The 12,311-nt window shown below is 42.8% G+C and overlaps 1 protein-coding gene across 2 annotated transcripts in view; it reads left to right on the forward strand.

Moving 5' to 3' along the window:
- Positions 1 to 12,311, forward strand: part of HSD17B2 (hydroxysteroid 17-beta dehydrogenase 2) — a 93,181-nt gene that overhangs the window by 65,661 nt on the left and 15,209 nt on the right. The window lies entirely within an intron of this gene.

The raw sequence follows: 12,311 nt of genomic DNA on the forward strand, positions 1-12,311 counted from the left end.
CCACGTGTAGAGAACCTCTGGTCTTGGCTGTAGATTTCAATGCATTTGTGCGTTCTGAGTGCTTAGCCCAGCTACAGGTGCATAGAAAGCACACTAGTAAAAGGGGGACCTCTCTACGGAGAGAAAGTAATAGTTGCCCACCCCATTGAGCTATTTAAAATGCATTAAAATTACTTTTCATCAAAGTAAGTGGCCCAAGAGGTTCTTACAAGGCGATAAATTATAGGTGTCCTGCAGAGTTCCAGCCTCAAGCAAGGTCATACTTAGTCCAGCAAAGTTGACTATGGGATCAATCCTGAACTTCTTGCCAGGTGCCGGCCTTAAGGAAACAGCTGCTCAGTGATGTGAGAGGAGGCCACAGCTGAGATTTGCTTCCCTAAAACTCTCACAAAATAACCAGGATTAGTGTTGGGCAAGGGGAGGAGGTAGAACCAGACTCAGTGAATTTCTTTGTGCTGAGTTGTATTAGATGCTTACACATGCCTAAAATCTTAATTCTAAAGTGTGCAGTGTGCAGATATTAATTCCTTTTCTAGATCAAGTACACTAGCCTGGATCAACCAGCTGGTGAGTGTTGGAGTCAGGGTTGAAAACTGGGTTTGCTTCTTTGACTCCAAGTTCTGCGTTCCTCTGACTTTTTCAGACTGTCCAACAAGAATATATTAGACAAATGGGGCATTAAAAACACAGGCCCTAACTCGAGAAGATTTAAATGATGACCAGGAAATGTCAGCAATTTAGGGATGTTTCCTTCACCAACACTTCTCAGACACCAGTGTGTGTGTGTCTTGATTACCTGGAGATCTTATTAAAATGCAGAATTTGGGGCACCTGGGTGGCTCAGTGGGTTAAGACTCTGACTTCAGTTCAGGTCATGATCTCAAGGTTTGTGAGTTCGAGCTCCGCATCAGGCTTCATGCTGACAGTGCAGAGCCTGCTTGGGACCTTCTCTCTCCCCTTCCCCCATTTGTGCGCAAGTGTGTGCGCGTGCTCTCTATCTCTCAAAATAATAAATAAATAAACTTTAAAAAAATGCAGAATTTGACTGAGTGACCCTAACTGGTCTAAGAGCCTGCATTTCAGAAACTAGTTCCTGACTGGATGCTCCTGGTCCCTGGACAACTTTTTCAAATTTCACATGCATTAGAATCGCCAGGAAGGCTACTTCAAAACAACGGCAGGAAATCAAAACTAGAGTGAGATGGCATTTCATGCCCACTATGATGGCTATAAAAAACAAAACAAAATAAAAACCCAGAACCAAGACTTGATGACAAGGAGGTGCCGACACCGGAACCCTCATGAGTTGCTGACGGGAATGTAAAATGGCCCGGCCTCTGTGGAAAACATTTGGTGGTTCCTTATCAAGTTTCACATAGAATTACAAATGAGCCAGCAACTCCAGCCCTACGTATATACTAAAGAGAACAGGAAACAGGTGTTCAAACAAAAACTTGTACACGGATGTTCGCAGCATTCATTATTCATATTGGGAGAGGTGGAAACAACCCAAATGTTGTTGAAATGATAAGCAAAATGTCATCTATCCATACGCTGGAATATTATTAATACACAAAAATGAATGAAGAACTGATACGTGGTACAGAATGGATGAACCTTGAAAAGATTATGGGGACAGAAGCCAGACACAAAAGGCCATGTATTGGATGATCCTATTTATCTGAAATGCTCCGAAGAGGCAAATCCAGAAAGATGGAAAGCATATTAGCATTGGGCTGGGGGGGGGGGAGGGGGAGGAGGAGGAGGAAGGGGAATGAGAGGGGACAACTTAAGGGATGGAGGGGGCTTGCTTTGGGTGTGATGCAAACGGTATGGAGCTAGATAGCAGTGATGCTTGCATGATACTGTGAATGTACTAAATGCCACTGAATTGTATACCTTAAAACGGCTAAATGGTGAATTTTAGGTTGTATGTATTTTACCACAATAAGGAAGAAAATTCTGTGCCCACCCCCAAGATTTCTGATTCAATAGCCCTAGCTCGAGTGGGATCTGAAGATTTGTCCTTCTAAAGATTCTCGCGGCGGTTGGTTCCCAACCACACTTGGAGTGACAACGTCCCAGACTTTGATACTCAACTAGTTTGTCACATCCCCGGAGACTGTCAGATTACAAGGGAACCACCAGATACTATTAGTGTCAAATTTCTGCTAACCAGGCCTCAAGGAGATTAGCAAACCTGCCTCCCCTGGGACCATGTGCCTGGTCTGTGTTTCCAGCTTGAAAGAACTCAATAAAGGAATGGACTCTGTTGCTTGAGTTGACTTCACATCACCTTGGAGGAGGGAGACCCTGGCTGGGAGTCCTCATTACATTCTCCTGAGAAAAGGTCACGTGAGTTCTGTTTTAGGAAGGTATTAGAGAATGAGACAGTTTGTGTGAGCATGGGACCCCGGACCCCTGTTCTTTAACAAAGAACAAAAATTCAACAAAGTGAATTTCAAAGGCCTAAGTAGCTTTATTAACTGATTCATGAATTAGGGGGAACCCTATCTATCATGTAAAGGGGAGCTCTGAGGAGTTGCATAAAACTGAAGGTTTTTATAGGAAGGAGGGTGGGGTATGGAGATTATTAGCAAAAGAAAAGAAAGGATTGCCTCTGGTAAATTCACTTTCCCTAAGGGGTTAGAGGGTCTTATCATGACTTCATCTTCCTCTGGGGGTGGTGGGGAGGGTATGTGACAGATTACCTCACTGGTGCTGATGAGAAAACCCTCGACTGACCCAGGTAAGACTACATGTCTGGAGGAAGTTGAAACTACAGTTGGTTTAGGTATTAAGCCTCCTGTTGGTGATGTGGCCTAGCATAAGCGACTCCATTTGGGGCCTATGGTTTTTCTTTTTGACGCCATATAAAGGAGTGTCATCCTCGGGGTGCCTGGGTGGCTCAGTCGGTTAAGCGTCCGACTTTGGCTCAGGTCATGATCTCGCGGGTTCGTGAGTTCAAGCCCCGCGTCGGGCTCTGTGCTGACAGCTCGGAGCCTGGAGCCTATTTCAGATTCTGTGTCTCCCTCTCTCTCTCTGACCTTCCCCCGTTCATGCTCTGTCTCAAAAATAAATAAACGTTAAAAATAAATAAATAAATAAATAAATAAATAAATAAATAACGGAGTGTCATCCTATACCCAGTTCTACTGTGGATTGTCCTATAATTCAACTTAATTCTGACAATATCTACCTGGAAAGAACATCAGATCCCAAAGATTAAGGGCTCAGTCCTGTAAGACTGTCCCCCCACCCCCACTTCAGATGCCAGATTGTCACCTGTCCCTCTGGACCCACCAGCTGTAGAAAAGAGGTTCCAACGACCTTCTCCTTGGGTTCAATTAAGTTGCTAGGGCTGCTCACAGAACCCAGGAAACCTGTTTACTTACTAGATTACCAGCTTGTTACACAGAACATTAAAGGCTATGCATCACCAGTTAGATGAAGAGATACATAGGACACAGCATAGGAAAAGGCCAGGGAGCCTCCATGCTCTCTGTATCTGTGTGTTATGTGTTCACCACCTGGAAGCTTTCCAAACCTCCTCCTTTTGGGTGTTTATGGAGGCTTCATTACCTAGGCACAATTAAGTTTTCTGGCCATCGGTCTCCAGCCCCTAGCCCGGTAGCTGGGGGATTGGGAAAGGAGGGAAGGTTCTGCCCCTCTAATGGAGCTGTTGGTTCCTTCAGCAACCAGTCCCCACCTTTAACCAAGCTCCTGTCACCTCATTAACATAACAAGACACTTTTGCTGCTGTCACCGCTTATGAAATTCCAAGCATTTTAGGAGCTGTGTGCTAGAAATGGGTCAAAGACCATATACATCTCTTATTATAAATCACAATATCACTTCCTTCCTATACAGCCTCAGGCTGAAAGGTTGCGATATTTCTGCCTGCTGCTGTCACTTGTAAAACCCTTTGTCCCCCATAATTCCTACGTACCCACTATGTGCTAGTGTTAGGTAGAAAAGAGAGGATCTCCCTGTGTTGATCCGGGGGCACTGAAGAGTTTTTGAGGTCCTGTGTGACCTCAGAGGACATCGAGGCCATTTGGCTGGTAGAACCTCAGGAAATGTTATGAACTTATTGTGTATGCCACACCAAGAGAGGCAGGAAGAGTCCCTGTCTGAGGACACTTGGGAGAGAGAGAAGGTCTCTAGAATTCTGTAGACTCTAAAATTGTAATTTGAAGTCTCCCTTGGTTTTAGTCCATGACCAACAGTATCAACAGTATGAATGCTGAGTTTATTCACCTGTCAGGTAACAAAGTCATTGAATATTTCCCTGAGACAAACTGGGTAGAGGAACATGGAATCTTCTGGAGGGGGATGGGATGCTAGAGTCACGGTGGCTACACTAAGGATAGAAATTTTGCAGTTAGGAAGGGGGAAGGAGTCCGTAGGTCTGTATGTGGTTGGTTAAAATAAGTCCCGTTGTTGACTGGGTATTAAGTCACCCCAGGTACTGAATCATTTATTAGAATTGGCTACTTAGAATCTGTCGTGGGGAAACCTAACATTCAACGTTAATGTGTCCTAAGCAAGTGTTGCACTGAGGGCAAAGTTTTACTTTCACATTATCCACATCTGTGAGGGGGGTCGTGTGTGGGATGGGGTGGGAAAGAGGTATATTGTCACTTCAAATTTGGTTGCAACCTTGGCAGATGTTTCCAAAGCTCTAGGTTGTTCAGGAGGCTTTTCTCATTTTTTTAAGATTTCACATAAGCTAGGCCTTATTTTCTTGGCCTCCGATGCCAAACTTCAAAAAACTTAAATTTTTAGTTTCAGTTACAAAACTTTAGGAGACTTTATGGGCCTTTGTACAGCCAAAGACCTACTTGGGAGGTAAGTAAGGCTCCCTTGTTAAGCATGTCTTAAAGGGAGTTTGTATTTTGTAACTTTCACTTGGAAAGGATTAGAGATTCACAGAAAGTTGCAAGGAAGTGTACAAACAAGTCCTGTTTACCTCCCTAATAACATCTTGCATAGCAATAGTGAAATATCAAAGCTATGTGGGGCACCTGGGTGGCTCAGCCGGTTGAGCATCTGACTTCGGCTCAGGTCATGATCTTGTGGTTCGTGAGTTTGGGCCCCATGTCAGGCTCTGTGCTGACAGCTCAGAGCCTGGAGCCTGCTTCGGATTCTGTGTCCCCTTCTCTCTCCGCCCCACCCCTGCTTGTGCTCTCTCTCTGTCTTTCAAAAATGAATAAACATTAAAAAAAATTTTAAAAATATCAAAGACATGTAATGGACATTACTACGATGCACAGAATTACTGAGATTTCACCAGTTATATCTGCATTCATTTATGTGTGTGCTCATAGGTCTGTGCAGATGTATCACATATATAGCTTCCTGTAACTTCTAACACAATCAAGATACAGACTGTTCCATCACCATAGGATCTCCCAAGATAACCCTCTATGGCCACATCCACTCTCTCACTCCCATTCCCAACCCTGACAACCATGAATCTGCTCTCGTCCATCTCTATCACTTTATTTCTTTTTTTAATTTTTAAAAAATTTTTTTTTCAACGTTTATTTATTTTTGCGACAGAGAGAGACAGAGCATGAACGGGGGAGGGGCAGAGAGAGAGGGAGACACAGAATCGGAAACAGGCTCCAGGCTCTGAGCCATCAGCCCAGAGCCTGACGCGGGGCTCGAACTCGCGGACCGCGAGATGGTGACCTGGCTGAAGTCGGACGCCTAACCGACTGCGCCACCCAGGCGCCCCTCTATCACTTTATTTCAAGAATATTACATAAATGAAACCATTCAATATGCAAACTTTTGAGACTGGCTTTCACTACACGTAACTTGAAAGGAATATATTTTGACCGAGGTTTATACAGCTCACAAAAACTGCCTTCATCCAACATAGCATTACAAAATTTCTTTAATTTCAGTCCCGAAACACAACATATCCCACCCCTCTGACATCTGTGAGATATAGATCAGGGGTAAACACTGCCAGGTCCTTATCCAGCTTCTGAGATCATATGTGAACCTTCTATAGCCAAAACAGAAATTGTAGGGTGTGTTTTTTTTCCCCCAGATTGCAAGCTGTTATTAGCATTTCCATGTCCAGAGGACATGGAAAATTTTCAGAGATGTTCTTTAGAAGTGTTTAACAACGCTGTCTGCATATTAGAATCACCTGGGGGAGCTTTAAAACATTCCAGAGCCTGTGAACCACAAACCAATTAAATCACATGGGAGTGGGGACAGGAATAGATTTTTTTTTTTTTTTTTTAAAGCTCCTAGGCAATTCTAACTGGCTACCAAGTATGAAAACTGTTCTAAAACAATTAGCTGCACGAGACAGAGGTGCTCAAAACTTGGGGTCCTGGAAGTAAATCAGTTTCACCTGCGTAATTGGGGAACACCACAAAAGCTTAGGCTTTTTCCTCCTTGACGGACCTTGACCTCAGGGTGCTTCGTTAGCTCCCGAAGTGATTCTGATGCTCCCCAAAGTCTGAGAACCACTGACTCAGAGCACTGTCCTCACACTAAAATCACCTGCAGGGTTTTATTTAAATACTGATGGATGTTCAGATCCCACAGCCAGAATGTTTGTATTTCACTGCTCTAGAGTACAGCCTGGGCATTCTTTTTTGTTTTATTATGTTTTAATGTTCCCAAGGTGATTCTACTATGCCTACTGAGTTATGGAATTAAAAAAAACAAAATTTAAAAACGAACACAAAGTATATATTTGTATCTCTGGATTCATTTAATGTCAGCTAGTGGATGAGTATGTGAATTTCCAAGATGTAGCCTCCTTGGAATTACATCAGTTCTCTGCATGGTCTTTAAGGCTGTAGCCCACATATACACCCAGGGTTGCACATCCCTTACCAGCTCTCCCGTACCCCGGTGGATAAGCCCTCTACTTGGGAAGTCAAGTTTCCTCTGTAGATATGGAAATAAACTTACCAAGTTCGTGGCAACCTCTTGCCTTGCTGCCTTCTGGCAATAGGATTTTCACCTGAGGAGAGCAAAACCAGATATTAAGAATCTAACTGGGCAACAGGTGCCTGGGTGGCTCAGTCGGTTAAGCGTCCGACTTAGGCTCAGGTCACTGTCTTGAGGTTCGTGAGTTTGAGCCCTGCATTGGGCTCTGTGCTGACAGCTTGGAGCCTGGAGCCTGCTTTGGATTCTGTGTCTCCCTCTCTTTCTCTTTATCTCTCTCTCTGTCCCTTCCCCACTCGTACTCTGTGTGTCTCTCTAAAAAATAAACAAACATGGAACAAATTATAAAAATCTAACTGGGCAGGCAATGAAGGGGTGCATAAGGCCAGGAAGCGAGAGTGCCCCGAGACCCTGTGTGGCTCTCGCACAGCAAGCTTTGCACATCTCCACTTACTTCATCTGATGCCCCCAGGAATCTCAGATACTAATTTGAAACATTAACAGCAGGGTTGCATCTATAAGTTGAGCCTTCCAGGACTGCCATTTGGTAGGTCAGAAATGGTCTAACAATGTCAATTTCACAGAGTGCAACACCATACAAAACACAATGTGTCTTAACTCTTTGGTCCAAGTGTGTTTTCTGTTTAGGTTGATAACAGGGGATGTGACAAATTCTTACCACCTGTCATGCCGTCCGTTACATCTCTGTGTATCGCATGGAGTGCATCTCCATGATCGCACCTATTCAGAAATATGTGACCAAGACCCTAATCCTAATGTAACAGTTCAAGGTTTAGTATTCGAAAAAAAATAATCACTTGGATTGGTTTGTTTTGTTTGTTTGTTTATTTATTTATTTATTTATTTAATTTATTTATTTATTGCGTCCTGACGGAGCCAGTCAGTCTGGTTAGCAAGCAAGTCTAGGGTGGATCCTAGCAATCCACTAAACAAGTGATGAAGGAACCAGAGGCAATCTGATAGCAAAGCACAAGCTAACACCCCACAAGCGACCCTCCCCCCACCCAGGAGGGATCTATGAGACATTCCTCAGGTACTCCTGGCTGCCCAAGAGCAAAAGACAGGGAAAAACAAGCGGTTAACTGATAGAGATCACAGTCTTGCAAGACAAGAGTCTTCATTGCTTTGCAACTGTCTTAATGAGTTACAAGGAAAAAAGGCAATCTCTGGAAATCTATAGAGTCAATTTCCTGGAGCCCTAACATCACCCTCCCCTCCACTGGCGTGGGGAACAAAGAAGAAAATGTAGGCAAAATTAAATTTCCTTACAACCTGGAGCCCACTGACAAATATTCGAGATAGGCAGAGTAAAACATTCCTCCAAGAAACTCCCAACTGTCTTAATGTTAATGCCTTACTAAGGGAAAAATAACTTTAGCTCTACAATTCGCAAGGCCTCCAGTATCTTAAGAGTCCTCTTTATCATATGAAATTCCTTTTGGAAACCTCCCTTTTCCTTTATGCCCCCCTGCCCAGCTCCATAGTATATAATCAGTCACTCTTCACAACCCCAGTGTAGCTCTTTCTGCCTGCCCATAGCTCCTGTCTCCATGCTTTAATAAAATCACCTTTTTGCACCAAAGACATCTCAAGAATTCTCTCTTGGCCTTCTGCTCGGGACCCCCACCAGCACTCCAAAACCACATCACAAGTACTGTGGGAGATCCTGAAACAGGTGCACTTACTAATCTATGAAACACCAAACAAATGGAGCCTTTTGGGCTGTTGAGATAATTGTGAAAACCTTGAGTAGCACTCTTGTATGGAGCTCACTTTGTGCCCGGCACTAGTCTAATATATTGATATATTCAACCTTCACAACAGCTCTATGATGCATATACCATCATTATTATTAATTTACAGATTAAAAGACAGAGGTACATAAACATAAAGGGTGCTTGCGTGGTTCAGTCAGGTCGAACTTTCAGTTTCTGCTCAGGTCATCATCTCGCAGTTTAGTAAGCTTGAGCCCTGCATCGGGTTCTGTGCAGACAGTATGGACCCGGCTTGGGATTCTCTCTCTCCCTCTCTCTCTGCCCCTCCTGTAGTCAAGCTGTTTCTGTATCTCTCAAAATAAATAAATAAACTTTAAAATTAAAAAAAAGAGGTAAATAAACATGAAATTTTATGTACCTAATTTTAATAGGTTTTACTAATCAATGACAGAGCTGGGATTTGAACCTAGGCAGTGTTGGCTCAAAGATCAGCTCTTCACCGCTCCCCTCTGCTAACTGGCCTCGAAGCTGGCCAAGCTCCCCTCATCTATAAAATTGTGGAGAAGTGAGGATGGTCTAGCCCTGCAAACTGGGTTGCAAACTAGAACAAGTTGCTTTAACTGGCCTTTCTCGCCAGTAAATGGAAACGTTGGATCTGGAATTCTTAAAATTTTGTGAAACTAGAAATCACTTTTAAAAAGCATCAGCCAGTTATCTGAAGCAAGACAGGAACCTAAGTTTAATGTTTGATGCCAGATGCTGGATAGAAATTTCATCAGTTAAGCCTTAGGATTCTTTCTTTCTTTCTTTCTTTCTTTCTTTCTTTCTTTCTTTCTTTCTTTCTTTCTTTCTCTCTCTCTCTTTCTTTCTTTCTTTCTTTCTTTCTTTCTGTTTTTCTTTCTGTTTTTCTTTAAAATTTATTTATTTTCGAGAGACAGAGAGAGACTGAGCATAAGCAGGGGAGGGCCAAAGGGGGGGGGGCGGTGGAGACACAGAATACGAAGCAGGCTCCAGGCTCTGAGCTGTCAGCATACAGCCCAACGCGGGGCTCAAATCCATAGACCATGAGATCGTGACCTGCCTGAAGTCGGAAACTTAACCAACTGAGCCACTCAGGTGCCCCTATTTATTTGTTTTTAATGTTCATTTACTATATTTTGAGAGAGAGAGAGAGAGAGAGAGAGAGAGAGAGAGAGAGAGAGAAAGAGAACGAGTGGGGGAGAAGCAGAGAGAGAGAAAGGAGGAGAGAGAGAGAAAGAATTCCAAACAGGCTTCATGCTCAGTCCGACTTGGGGCTCAATCTCACAACTGTGAGATTGTGACTCGAACGGAAATCAAGAGTCAGATGCTTAACCAACTGAGCCATACAGGTGCCCAGGATAAGTGACAGGGATGAACTTCACAGTAGCTAAAACAGAAGAGGGAAAAGGAATTTATTAGTTTACCAACTGACTAGATAGAACTAAGTTCTAAGATGGGATCATCCTAACTCTCCCCCATCTCCACTCCCTATTTCCCTCAACACCCCCACTTCCAACTCCTACTCCCCCCTTCTTGCTCTGGTTTCCTTTGCTTACCTTCTCTGATGTGGTAGCAAAAGTGGCCTGGGGGTTCAAGTTTTCTACCACTGCATACTTACGTAGCCGGGAATAAACAATAAGGCCATCTCCCTTCTGCCATCTACATCAGGACTCTGGCTCAACTGAGGTCACATGCTCAGCCCCAACCCAATCTCCAAGTCCAGGGAATGGGGTATTGGGACTGCCCAGTCTGCCCCTTTCAATGAGAAGGACAAAACCGGTGATCGATAGCCTTCCTACAAAAGCAGGGAGGTAAGGATGAGTATTTCCCAAAAGCGAATTACGTGATCCAGACCAAAGCTTTAATAATCATGTAAGAATAAGGATGATAATTGTCATGAACTATTCTAGGTATCTCTATCTCAATGCCTATGCTCTCCCCACTTCTCAGTTTTTTTGAGATATAATTGACAAATAACATTGTACTCGTTTAAGGTGCACAATATCCTGATCTGATACATGTATATATTGCAAAATGATTACCACAAAAGGTTAGTTACCATCCATCACCTCACAGAGATACCATTTTTTTTTCTTGTGATAAGAACTTTCAAGATTTACTCTCTTAGCAAATTTTCAAATATACAATACACTATCATTAACTGTCGTCACTATGCTGTACATTACATCCCTGGAACGTATTTATGTTATAACGAGAAGTTTGTACATTTTGACTGCCTTCACCCATTTCACCCCCACCCTCCACCTCTGGTAACCACCAACCTGTTCCCTATATCTATGAGTCTGGTTTTTGTAGATTCCACCTAAAAGGGAGATTACATACTATCTCTTTTTTCTTTCTGATTTATTTCACTTAGCGTAATGCCCTCAAAGCCCTCAAGATCCTCAAGGTCTATCCATGTTGTTGCAAATGGCAGGATTTCCTTCCTTTTTAATGGTTGAATAATATTCTATTGCACATATGTACTACGTTTTCTTTATCCATTCATCCTTCAATGGACACCTAGATTGTTTCCATGTCTTAGGCATTGTAAATAATGCTACAATAAACACAGGGGTGCAGATGCTGTGCTCTTTTTTAATTGAAATTTTTATGGACATTATCATAGATTTAGCCAAAGTTTTAAGAAGGAATAGAGAGAGATCTTATGTACCTTTGACCTGGGTATATATGGTTAAATTTTTCATAACTATAGTACAACATTATAAGTAGTATACTGATAATGATAATTTACCAGTTTTATGCAGATTTTCCCAATTATATCTGTACTTATATGTATTCATTTCCATACATTTTATCATCTCATTTTCTTTTTTTAAAAATGTGTTTTTAAATTTATTGTTGAAAGTGAGAGAGAGACAGACAGACAGAACGTGAGTGGGGGAGAGGCAGAGACAGAGGGAGACACAGAATCTGAAGCAGGCTCCAAGCTGTCAGTACAAACACCAACACAGGACTCGAACCCATGAACTGCAAGATCATGACCTGGGCTGAAGTTGGATGCTTAACCGATGGAGCCACCCAGGCACCCCTCATTTTCCTTTTAATTTCATTGTATGACTTTCACATCATGGGTAGACAATCAAATTCAAGGCATGGTTTCATTAAATGACTAGAAATGGCCAATGTCTCTACTAAGATTGCTCTTTAACAAACCAGATCACAGTCATCGCAGTCATGTTTTCCCTGTGTGCAGAAATGAGCTCAGTGTTTTATAGTTGCCTGGGAAGAGGTAGCTGAAAACCTATCAGACAACAGTTTGTTCTACCTACTACATATCATAAGGTGATGACTTAAGTATCTCTTAATAAATGATCTTCAATAAATGTTAGATGTGAGCATGAGCCATATTTTGTGGTCTTTGATACACTGAAAACTTTAACTTTTGGATAGAGGTAGGAATCAGGCCAAGAGAACTCAGGGCTAGGAAGACATTTTCCCATGGATGGAACAGGCCTGACCAGAGGAATAAGAGACTTTGGCAGGGAAGAGGAATCATTTGCAAAGTTCTGAAGTCAGAAGAACAAAGACAAGCACATGTGGAAAACTGGACCCATGTTTGGTTTGGTGAGAAATCACCAAAGGCTGGGAAAGCTGGTAGGACAGGGATGC

The sequence above is a fragment of the Prionailurus bengalensis genome, chromosome E2 (genome assembly GCF_016509475.1).
Source record: "Prionailurus bengalensis isolate Pbe53 chromosome E2, Fcat_Pben_1.1_paternal_pri, whole genome shotgun sequence".
In the NCBI taxonomy this organism is placed as follows: Eukaryota; Metazoa; Chordata; class Mammalia; order Carnivora; family Felidae; genus Prionailurus; species Prionailurus bengalensis.